At 28.9% G+C, this 13,371-nt stretch overlaps 1 protein-coding gene across 3 annotated transcripts in view; it reads left to right on the top strand.

Annotated features, from left to right (window-relative positions):
* Tusp (WD40 superfamily protein Tusp) overlaps window positions 1-13,371 on the top strand; it is a 59,290-nt gene that overhangs the window by 27,174 nt on the left and 18,745 nt on the right. The window lies entirely within an intron of this gene.

Raw genomic sequence — 13,371 nt, 5'->3', positions numbered from 1 at the left:
TCACCTTCGGAAATACTTTGTTTTCGTATGTTGATAATGAAAGACAGCATATAAACGACGGACTTATTTTAATATTGGTAACATTGCTAAATTATTGGCGGCTCTATTTGTTGATGTCTAAGTGCTAATTTCGTGTGGAAGTTTATCCTTTGATTAAGATAAAGCTTTTATTTGAAATCTTTAATAAGATAAAAAAAACCGTTTGCTTCATTCCATGTGATTTAAAAAAGAATATTTCGGTTCCCATGGTGTAGTTTTAAACCGTATTTCTACCGTATTTAGAAACAAATTAGCGTTTACCGTGTTGGTTCGAGATAGGCGTATTTCAATTAAAAATTACTTGGGAAATGCTTCGGCTGTTGAAAGCTTGTCGTAAAAATGTGATTGTTTGTTCTTGGCACACGATCTAGAACAGAAATGTAATATTATTTTTTGCGTGCGACTGCTCTTTACAAGAGCTTTTCCGCCATGTCAGTTAGTTACGAGATGTTATGAGGGTGGAATGGAAGCGTATATATTTATGTACACGGGGCGGAAAAGGGTTAAACGATTCCAAAGGCACTAGGAAAACTAATTACGTGAATTTATTTCAAATTACGGAGACTAGCAGTTCGCCAGAATCTACAGCGGAATTTTATTAAAAAAAAATAATTATTCGCCTTTGCTTTTGACAAGCTTTCTAGGGAAGGTAACGCTAATTCAAACGAAAAAATGTGACCTAGTTTTTTTACATATTTAATTTTAAAAAATAACTATGACGTTTGTGGTCAGAAAAATCAATGTGTTTATACTAAAAATTCTTAGTTTCACAACATTTTACGTGTTTCTAAATACTTGTTCACAAATCTGGGTTTCTCCACTGAGGCGTTATTTTTACATTTTTGACATCTCAAAATAGATGAAGAAGAATATGGAAGTCTGGGTTTTTGCAAATCAACAGGTCGCTGCTCAATGAAAGCTTTTCTATTCCATAGATGACTCTAGTGAACTCACACGTACATCGTCATAAAATTAATAATACATGTAAGAGTTCCAAAAGTTACACTATTGTGATTGTCAATCATGGGTAGAACAGGAATTTCGCAAGTGTATAAAATGATCACTCAACCAACCTATGACAGGTCATAAGCCCTGTAAATACCCAGACTTCCATATTCTTCTTCATCTTCGTAAGATGTCAAAAAAACTATAAAATATAGAAGAGGAAAATTTAGGATGTAAGAAGCATATTGGAAAACAGCATAAATTCCAAATCTCTCAAAATTTAACCTAACATACGAAGGGAGTCCAACAACAGTTTATATATACGAGTATGTACATCTTGTAGAATGGTAAACGTTACACAAGTGTATAAAGTGTGAACAGCTAAGTCAGCCAAATGGCAAATTGTAAGCCCTGGGATGCTCAAACATCCATCGTCTTTCATATAAAAACAATACATACTTAGTTTCAAGCTGAGACACTTATAATATATATTAATTTTGCAATTTATTTTTATGAAAATGAGTTGCTTATGCCAAAACTAAGTTTACATAATAAAATCTCTGTTAAATGTCGACATTATTCAAAATAGCTTGTGTATTTACAAAACGGTTGATAATTTTTCTTGAATATTAAAATATACCGGAGATTTAAAATTTAAGATAAAGAGTATTAACCCTCAATTTACTTTTTTAAGTAATATATTAATACTTTGTCTACTATTTACTCAAATTAATTTTCATAGAAATATTACACAGATTTCCACTTTTTATTTACATCTATTTTAAAATTTAATATCCATTCAATAATATTATATATACATAGATTTGGTGTTTAATTTGTAGAACTCCATTTTAATTTACATATTAAATGTTAAAATCAAATACTAATTTGTAGAGGTTACTTCATTGTTTTTAATTGTTTCAAAAAGATGTGACTATTAGTTTGCCCTGTTATGGCATTTTCAAACTAATACCATAACAAGACGAAACAATTGTCATAAGTCGTATTTTTATGTGTTTTTAACAATAAAGTACAATTTAGTAGACTTTAAAAATCAGTGTTTGATTTTAAAATTCTATAGATAAATTCAATTTTCCATTATTTCAAAATAATATTATGTAAGTAAATAACGTATTATTTTAATTTAAGCCATTTCTTTAAATGTGTAAAAAGTGAAAATTGGAATAGTAAAAAATATTACCGCCAAATACTTTTTACAAGCTGATTCCCAATTTTAAAACAAAGTAGAGAGAAAAAATGAGATTACCGTTTTTTTTGGCTTCTTCACTTATCAAGTTCGCTCTTTAAAAATTAATGCTTTGTGTATCTTAAAATGGGAAATCGTGCAATTTAGCGCCGAGAACAAAACATGTTGTTTATTTTAACGATTTCATGAGCAAAAAGCTCTTGTTAGAGTTTGAAACAAAGAGACGCGCTTTGTCAATGCCTTTTATCATAAAAAAGCTGAATAATTGTATTGCGACGTCATATTGTATGTAGGGGCGTGTATTCCATATTGGCAGAAAATCAGTGCCTATTCTAACTTACCCGCGTGACATATAAAAACTTAACCAGTACCTACCCTACCTTACTAAATAGTACCTAGCTTACTTTGCTACCTATCCTTACTGCCTTACTACCTTACTACCTACCGCTAATTAATTATCTGTGCACGTTACTGTTTCTATGGTATATACTGTGGAACCTCTCATAACGAGCATCGTTCGTTCCAGAATTTTATTTTTTAAGCGAAACAATTTTTGTTTTGACTGGCGTGGAAGTCCCGGCTCATAAGTAAATGTCGTGAAAAAGGGACTTGTCCTTTCTCTGTATCTCGCTATATGAAATATCGCTTGTTAAAGGAGCAACCTTTTCATATTTTTAAGCGAATTACTCGTTATGAGAGGTTCCACTGTATTCTCTTAAAAAATCTTGTCAATACGCTTAATTAGTTAGATATTTCAAAAAAATCTTTCATATAAAATGAAACTCAATTTCTCGCATAAAGGTCGTTTAAATGTCAATTTATATTTGTCATGGAAAACAATTTGTATTTTCTAAGCACTCAAATTTAAATTAAATTTCATCAATAAGCTCCCATTTCGCAAGGTTGTATTTCCAAGCAAGGACTTGATTAAGCACAAGTACTTAATTACTTGAAATATTATTATAACTTTCGCAAGGTAAGATTTATCAAAAGCTCAGATTATGACATAAGTTAATAACTAAATTAGAGCAGATATACTCGTTGGAAACAAATATATTTATGTTCCTACCTTTAATACGCACGTAATAAAAGAGAAAGGTATGTTTTTTACCCTGCAGAACAAATTGTCTTTTCTATGTAATTAAATATATATTTTTTTCATTATTTTGCTTAATACGTAATTAGAAACATCGTACACTTGGCTAATTTATTTTTAAGCTAAAAAAATATATTAAAAGCTTTTAAATCGCCATTTAAATGCCTAAATTATGAGAAACGTATGTACATGTATATAAATATATATATATATATATATATATATATATATATATATATATATATATATATATCCATATAAATTATATATATATATATATATATATATATATATAAATATATATATATATATATATATATATATATATATATATATATATATATATATATATATATATATATATATATATATATATATATTTATATATATATATATATATATACATATGGGTAATTTTCACTCTCATATTTATTAACTTTAGCCGTATACCCTGGACTTGTACAAGAAGCGCAGGTCTGGTCACCTTGCCTTCATGCAATTAACGATCAAGATAACACTGCATCGCTACGATGCAGCGCCCTATGCACCGTTGGGTGCGGATAAGGGTAAACTATATATAAATATATATATATATATATCTATATATATATATATATATATATATATATATATATATATATATATATATATATATATATATATATATATATATATATAAATATATATATATATATAAATATAAATATATATACATATTGTATATATTAATTTGAACAGAATGGTTGTCAATCATAGTTAGAATTGTTGAATATTGCACGTGTGTAACATGATCACTTAACCAGTTTATGACAGGTCACTGTAAATACCCAGACTTCCATATTCTTCTTTATCTATGTTGGGATGTCAAAAATGAAAAAAATAACTCCTGATAGGGAGTAGATAAAGTGGAGATAATCCAGATTTGTGAACAAGTATTTGGACACCCTCAAAATGTTATAAACTTCTAACTCTTACATAAAACTTGATATCTTATCTAAAACTCACATGCGTGCAAGTACGTAGTACCAGTACAAGCGAGTGACGACAAATGTTTTCAGTAACTGAAAAAAGTTTCTGAACAATAAAAGTTCAGGAAATAGGTCGGGCTATTGTAACGCTTTTTCATGTTCCGTGTTTTGTTCAATCCAAAAAGTCTATGTTTGCAAAAAATGTTAAACGTGTCAAAGATAATGGAAATTTAATGTTTTGTTTTAATATAAATGCTACTTTTACGGGTGAGTTTAATCAGCTTAGATTTTTACCTTAAAATACTGAAAGCTTTTTCTTTTCCGCAGGAGTCATTAATTATAATGTTTTATAACAGAATACTTTTTAATGACTTACTGCTCGAAGGCAGTTGCGGATTTACCAGTCTAAGGGGTCCTGGAATTAATGCGAAATGGCCGTAGACGAAAAAACTTGTACAATCAAAACTTAAAACTTACTTATATCTTTATACAACTAAGCAATTTATTTAGTTGATTTGAAGTACAGGTCTTGAAGTTTTCTATATTATATTTTACTAAATAATATTATTATTAAATTTTTAAATGTTTTTTTTTTAAATATGTAAATTTTACAAATCTGGAATTTATTATTTACAATACTCTTTGTCATCGTGCTTCATAGGAAAAACTTCTAGAAATTTTGACATCCGATGTAATTTCGTGTCAAAATAATCACATGATAAGAAAATAATCATACATTTGATAAAAAAATGAATGAACCTAACGATAGACGGCATGATCATATTATTTTACAATTTAAGAAATCACACAAGTAATTTAAAGAAATAATGATAATAATAAAATGTAATTTGCACATTATAAATTATTGACGAATTACCACCCAAGCTGATTAAAAAAAGGTAAGCTTTTTATTTTTTATTAATTTATTTCAAAGATAAATACATTTTTTATTATTTTTATTATATCTATTACGGCTCTTTAGGCATGGCCGAAATACATACTTACATGTTAAAACATTTTTTTAATTTAATTTTTTTTAATGATTAGATTATATACATTACATGCAATAGATACAATAACAATTTAACAATTTCAATAGAAACTTACAGTATAAAGGTTTTACAATAAAATAATTACACCTGGACTTTAATTAGCTCACTTTCATCCCTTCCAACTTGAGGAAGAAGCTGTGGACTTCAAAACCGATCGAAGTTATGAATAAAATATTATAATAAGACATAACGTGACTTTATAACAACATTATTTTGTAAAATATGAAAAAAGTTATATCAAGTTAATAATATTATAAAATGATTTCTCTGAAAAGCCGTACTTTATAACTCAAAACCCCGAACAATAATGATGTATTTTATGTTTTATTCTCAGGGTTCTCAGATAAGTGGTTGTAAATATTATATATTGAAGTTCACATATTATAATATCCTTCTACAACGTAATTTCAATCTAAGTTCCTACTATCTTAAGCGTGGTGTCCCATTATGCAAAAAGCCTTTCTCGAAGGTAATGAATACGTTACATACTACTAACGTTTCATGGATATTAAGCCCTCATTCAGCTCGTACTAAATCGGGTTACCTATCTTCAATAGGTGATACTTTCGTATCTCCTTTGGGGTATTTTCATCAGCGAAGACGTGAAGAATATAATCAAGAGGTAATTTTCAAAAGCGATCAATTCCACGTATAATTTATTTCACAATTTATTACAAATTATGGAAATAAAGGTCATCTTAACATAGTAAAAATCATCACTTTTATTATAAACTACTTACTTACGATTGATATACAGTGGAACCTCAATGTAACGACCCTTAATATTACGAATCGCATGATGTGATTAATTTTTTGAAATCCTCTTGAACTAACCCATAGCATTTATATGAAAAATAAGAAACGAATAAGACATCTAAACAAACCTCAATGTAATGAAAATAGGCAGGTCAACCTCTTTGTAAATATTTTATGCGTATGTAATTTATAAGTGCAGTATGTAAGTTTTGTTTACAGTAGTAATATATAAAATAAATCTTTGTGCATACTAGTATTATGTTAATATTTCTCTACACACGTATTATTAGTTTAATCGAGGTTATTTCGATAGAATACGTTTAATATATGTCAACAAATAAGAAAGTAAAGCTCAATGTAACGGGTTTTTAGTCATCCAAACCTCAATATAACAAATCACTCCATATGCCGAGTTTTTTTTTCAAAATATCTTGATATTCGTTATATTGAATTTCCTCCATATTCATAAAATTATAATTTTTAATAATGTATTATCCTATGTCATTTTAATTAAAATACCATACAATGTCAAATTACAACCACCATCAGTAGCAAATTAAAAAAATATATATAAAAAAGAATCTTTCGTTATTATTGACATAATAGGTGTATACATGCAAGTGTATAATTTACCATTATGTCTGTAAGAAAATATTGTGAAAGGTATTATTCTTCCTTGCTCCATCCCAACTGATCGTCTTTGTAGACTGTCAGGGTCAGCTCTCCTCGTCCTCAGTTTGTAGGTCCTTCTATCATATACGTACAACGTCACCTAGGTCATGCCTTCGAATCATGTTATCTTTCTATAGCATCCATGAACTTTTTGGTATTCTTCTAGATGTCTTTCATGGAAGATCCATGGCGATCGCCTGGTTTGCAATGTGTTCAAGTTCTCTACGTCCTATGTGCCTATACCATCTCAATTACTTTTCCTCTACATCAGTTTTGATGTCTGTTACACCCAGGCTTTCACGAATGCGTGAACTCTTTATTTTGTTTCTAAGGGACACTCCAGATGGCCATCAGAGCATTCGTATTCGAGCAGTTTCTAGTTAGGTGCACTTCGGCAACTTCACCAGAATTTCAACTTTCACAAAATATTTTGAAAGATATTCTGTATACAATCGGTCGGTTAGCCTTAAAACCTTTTTAATAACAGATAACTTAATGAACCGAGGTGATAAAGCTCCGAATAAAACGCCGAGATGGAATTTAAATTAAGGGTCTCAGAAGCCCGCGTTGAAAAGTATTAAATAATGTTTAATTAACAGCCGCGTCTGGTGTAGCTCTAGCTAGGTCGGTTTTAGAATAATAGGGGTAAAGTAAATAATGGTTAGTGAGGGAAGCTGTGAAAATTCTCTCCCCGTGATATTCACTTCAAACCCTGGGCCTGGGGGCGAGCGCTATGAATAGCTGGTTATTGCTGTCGGTAAAAGGCACATTATATACATATACGAAGGCATTGATGTATAATATCTGTAAATGTATTTATTTATATTTATATTTCAACATAGATGAAGAATATGAAAGTCTGTATATTTACAGGGCTTAGACTGGTTTAAGTAGTTTTTTTTTCATTTTTTATATTTTCTCATTTGTTTATTTTAAATATGCTTCTTTCCTTGTGTTTTTTCTCATTTATTTCTTTAAAATATGCTTCTTATGTCTATTTATTATACCTGTTTATTGTTTTTATATTTTGCCATGTATTAGTTTTGGTTATTTAATAAACATATTTATATTTATTATATATATATTTATATATATATATATATATATATATATATATATATATATATATATATATATATATATATATATATATATATATATATATATATATATATATATATATATATATATATATATATATATATATATATATATATATATATATATATATATATATATATATATATATATATATATATATATATATATATATATATATATATATATATATATATATATATATATATATATATATATATATATATATATATATATGTAATATGTTTTGAAAAATAAATAAATAAATTTATACACCCGTAACATTCACCATCCTACACATGACTGACAACCACACTTCTCAATTTTTTAGAACTCCTACGTGTATCATTAATCTCTAGTATGTGTCTAAAAATTTGAGTTGTGTGGTTGTCAATCATGGGTAGGATGGTTATGTTGCCCGTGTATAAAGTGATTACTTAACCAGTCTATAACCCAAATACTTCAATATTCTTCTTCATCTCTGTTGACATGTGAAAAATATAAAAATAACTCTTAAGTGGCGAATATATGTGAATACATATTTGGATACACTCAAAATGTTGTAAATAAATCTTTTAGTTTGGACGTTTTATTTGAAATACAACATTTTGAGTGTGTCCAAATACTTGTTCACAAATCTGTGAACAAGAATTTGGACACACTCAAAATGTTGTAAATAAATTATCTAGTCAAATTATAAGCTTAACTGATAAAAATGAAAATGATACTTTCTGGCGTTTCTCATGTGTGTGATTATAATCCAGGATTCGGACCTCACATACATAAGAGTTTCTGCTCCATAAAAAGCTTCTTTTTATCTCACCAACTGATGTCTCTAGTGAAGTTCTAGTGATTCAAGAACAATGATTCAAAATTGGTTCATATATATATAGAACTTCAAAGAATTTGAGTAGTGTGGTTGTCAATAATGTGGGTAGAATTGGTGAATGTTACACGTGTGTAAAGTGATCACTTAAAACAGACTATGACTGTCGTCAGCCCCGTAAATGCCCAGACTTCCATATTCTTCTTCATCTTAGATGAGATGTCAAAAATAATATGTTATATTTTAAATACCCATATTATTTTTTTACATCTCATCAAAGATGAAGAAGAATATGGAAGTCTGGGCATTTGCGGGGCTGACGACCGTCAATGAAAATAACTCCTGTTATTGGAGATAATCCAGATTTTGTGAACAAGTATTTGGACACACTCTAACTAACTAACTAACTAACTAACCATCACGCCGCTTCCCCGCAGGGGTAGGCAGAGAGAATAGAGCACCACACCACTCTGTCCTTGCAAACATTCTTCGCCTCTTCCACGTTCATGCATCTCCTCATACATTCCCGCCGATTGTTACGACTCCTAACCTGACCACTTTCAAGTATTTGGCATACCTGATCGTGCCATGTTTTTCTCGGTCTTCCTCTGCTTCTTTTCCCACTAACATTCGCCTCATAAATTTGTTTTACCGTTGTTTCCTCACTCATTCGTTCCACATGTCCAAACCATCTCATCACACCTTTCTTAATTTTATCGATAATGCTTATCTCAGCTTTGCATTCCTTCCTTATTTCACTATTCGCACATCTATCATACATCGTTTTGTCGCACATTCTCCTGAGAGATCGCATTTCGACTGCATTCAGTCTACTTTCATCCTTCTTTTGCTAACTCCATGTTTCACTTCCATACATTTGAGTTGGAACCAGGACTCCGTTGTGCACTGCCAGTTTAGGTTTCAGGTCAGATAGGTTTTTATTTGCTATTACTGATTTCAGTGCACCATTCACTTTGTTCCCAGCACAGACACACTCAAAATGTTCTAATTAAATACCCATTACTCCTGAAGGGTAGGAACTTTTGAGGGGTGTATTGTAGAGTTCTAAGGAACGCTTTATTCTGAAGTTTGACCCAAAATATATTTTATTCGTCTGGATTAGTTGTCTAGGATGTCTAATATAATAATAACGTTATTCAGAAGTTTCTTCACTTCGTCAAATGAGGTCCACAATAGTGGAAAAATATATAACGAATTTATGTACAAATATTAAATGAGATATTTTTGATGCCTCGTTCTAGTAAAAGGTTCGCCACTCCACCACTCTCGAAGGTGTGAACTTACGTCGAGAGGTGGGGTACTCAAATAGGGTTTTTGTTCGGCTCTATCAGACACCTTTTTTAAATGAAAACATACTTAACAGGGCAGGATTCCTTGAAATATTATTTTTAAAGAAAACTTTTTTTCTTCTTTTCCTATTGTTATTCAAAACATTTTTAAAAATTATTTAGTACGCTTTAAAATATTTTTACTTTTCGTTTTTTACTGCGTGTTGCAAAAACATTTTAAGGACATAAAAAACAAAGTAATTACATATTTCGATTACGATTTATTTTGAATTAAGGTCATTTTATTTTTAATTCAATTGTGTTTTCGATTGATAATATGATTAGTGGCACGAACGGGGAAAAACCATTTTACGATAATAACCTTATTGTCTTTAATACCGTACTAATACAGACGCATCGCTTGTATACGGAGTGTTACAAACTTACAAATTATTCGAGTGTTATCGCCCCTTTATAGTCATACAATTCAATTTTTTTTTAAATTTTTTATTTGGGTTAACAACAACAACACATGTAAAACAAAACAATTAAAAGATAAACATTAAACAAGCCAATTTTATTTAACCACAGAAACATAAAGATTGGTACAAAATATTTAGTGTAGATTTAGCAAGTGAATGTGTGTGTGTTTGTGATGTTGATTCTAGTAGAGACATACACACAATTATGAGAAGCATAGTTTTTAAAGATCCTGAGAGGACAATATGCTCACCATTCTACCTGTGTAACACATATTATATCATATATGTACTTATTATGTCAGTTGTGGTGGTTTTAGGAATACATATATGTATAATAGCTAAATATCTTTTGCGACAGATGAAAATATACAAAGTAATGTTTTTTCAAGGGTTTACAGATAACGGTGTAAAATCGAAGAAAGCGTAAAAGACAGGAAATTTTTAAATCTATGGAAAAATCGAATTGTATATTTTTTATAACATACATTAGAACCTCGATCTAAGGATTTTTCGTGGCTCATTTACACATTAAAAAAACTTATTATTCATTACAAAAAATCTATTGATACTTCATTTCTGACTTGAAAATCCCACAACGTTAAATATTGCAATATATTTTAGGTCGCAGATATGTGTAGAATGCTCCAATATAAAAAACAAATCCCCGTAATTTGAAAAGAAACTTTTAATAATTAATATTTCCTAAAATTTTATATTTCTTTATAATTATATTCCTTCTTGTATTTAATAAGTATTTCGCAACGGTTATAAATATTATGGAACTTTAAATTTATTAAATAAGTTAAATGCACGTTAGCGATAAATTACTTAAATTATTAAATAAAACATAAATCATAAGCATTATCGTTATAGCTCACTATTAACGAAACAATGCTTTCGTGTTTGGCGAGGGAGTTACAAAATATTAAGTATTCAAAAAGAAATAATAAAAAAAGCTTAAGTATAACTTATTACGATTTGCAAACGTTTCATTTATTCAGAATAATTTTAAAATATATACTCGTAGATATATATATTTTATAGCGGTAGAAAAAAATCAAAGGTCAGTAATTTATACTCGTATCATTTATTATTATTATTATTATTATATATATATATATATATATATATATATATATATATATATATATATATATATATATATATATATATATATATATATATATATATATATATATATATATATATATATATATATATATATATATATATAAACACACATATATTTATATATATATATATATATATATATATATATATATATATATATATATATATATAATTTTTTTAATAGAGAAAAATTATTGTTTTCATTATTTACAAAAATATTTCAATTTCATACTATTTCTGTGAGCCTAAGCGGCTGATTATTAGAGATAGTCTGATTAGAAATTAATACTAATACTAGTAGTAGAATTAGAAATAACGGAGAGGTAACACGTCTTTCCACGCCCCATTTTTAAAATAAAAGTATTTTTGATATATTTTTGCTTTCTAGAATAAATAGTTTATAAAGAAAAAATTATTATATGTATTTTTTTAAATTTCCTTTCCTTTCAATAACTATTTTCTTTTCAAAACAATATATTTATTTGAAACTTATTTTTTCAATACGAAAACGATATTTTAAGAAAATAAAAATTACGTCATATGTTACCTGGTTTAAAAAGAAAATTATGTTGCTTTTTAACGTATGTAGGGCCTTACAGCGCTTGTGCACTACATGGAATTTTACCGTTCGGCAGTCCGGTTTTTTTAATAAATTAAAGTGACTACGACAGTTTAATGTGATCGAATTTACGCGCACCGTGATCACGCACCGATCAAGCGTACCGATCCGAAGAAAGACGGCCAAAAGCACAAGCCAATCATGCGTTTTATCATGCCGGACAGTTAAATTCCGTGTAGTGCATAAGCGCCCTTAAAGAAAATTTCTTTGCTTAATATGTAGATACAGTTCGAATCATGTTCGTCCAAAACTCGTATTGGGCGGAAAAGTTCTCCTTTATTTCTGTCGATATAAGAAAACCGAATTTATCACGACCTTCGATTTAACATAAATGTCCGATCGTACAATATGAACTCGCCTTATTGTAAAGGTTGCTTTTTTTCTTCGTGGAATTACGACGGAGAAAGTAGGGGCTCGTTTTTCATACTGCTATTCTTATTTCTGCTTGTCAGCCAAATGGGCAATAAACCTTAAAGCTTATAGAGCTTTTTGTAATAGTGGGTACCTATTAACTATATAATATATATATTCGATGTTTTTTGGTGTTGGTTCTTTTGGACAATTTTGGCTTCCTTAATGGGGGATTATTTGTGGAAAAAAAAAATTTTGAATATTTAATAACGAAGTGTGAATGAATTTAAGTAAAATTACCTACCGCCTATCAATAAAATAAGGAGATATCTAGTACTTAGTCATTAAAATTACATATTTTGACATCTCAATAAAGATAAAGAAGGATATGCAAGTCTGGGTATTTACAGGGCTTACGACCTGTCAAGTAAAGTCTGCTGGTTAAGTGATCACTTTACACACGTGCCACATTCATCATACTATACCATATTGATAACCACACTACTCAATTTTTTGAAATTTTATACATTTATCATAAATCTCATGACGCTTGTTCATGTGTGAGTTCACTGGAGCCATCTATGGTTGGTTTTAGAAAGCTTATATTTAGCAGAGACCCTTTTAATTTTTATGCAAGATCCTAACCGGATAATTTTTACATACTGGGAGACGCCTGAAAACACGATTTTAATTTTTTTATACAACTCTAATTTGACCAGTTAACAACATTTTGTTCAAAATAATTACTTACGCCTCAGATTTTTTTTAGATTTAATTGTGGAATAAAAAATTCACAAAATTTAAGTATCTATTATACGTTATTATATTTTTTAATGTATT

This window comes from Brachycentrus maculatus, unplaced genomic scaffold, assembly GCF_059751285.1.
Source record: "Brachycentrus maculatus isolate JH-2025_06_01 unplaced genomic scaffold, ASM5975128v1 h1tg000322l, whole genome shotgun sequence".
In the NCBI taxonomy this organism is placed as follows: Eukaryota; Metazoa; Arthropoda; class Insecta; order Trichoptera; family Brachycentridae; genus Brachycentrus; species Brachycentrus maculatus.
The sequence above is the reverse complement of the archived record's forward strand: the minus strand, read 5'-3'. Positions and strand labels throughout refer to the sequence as shown.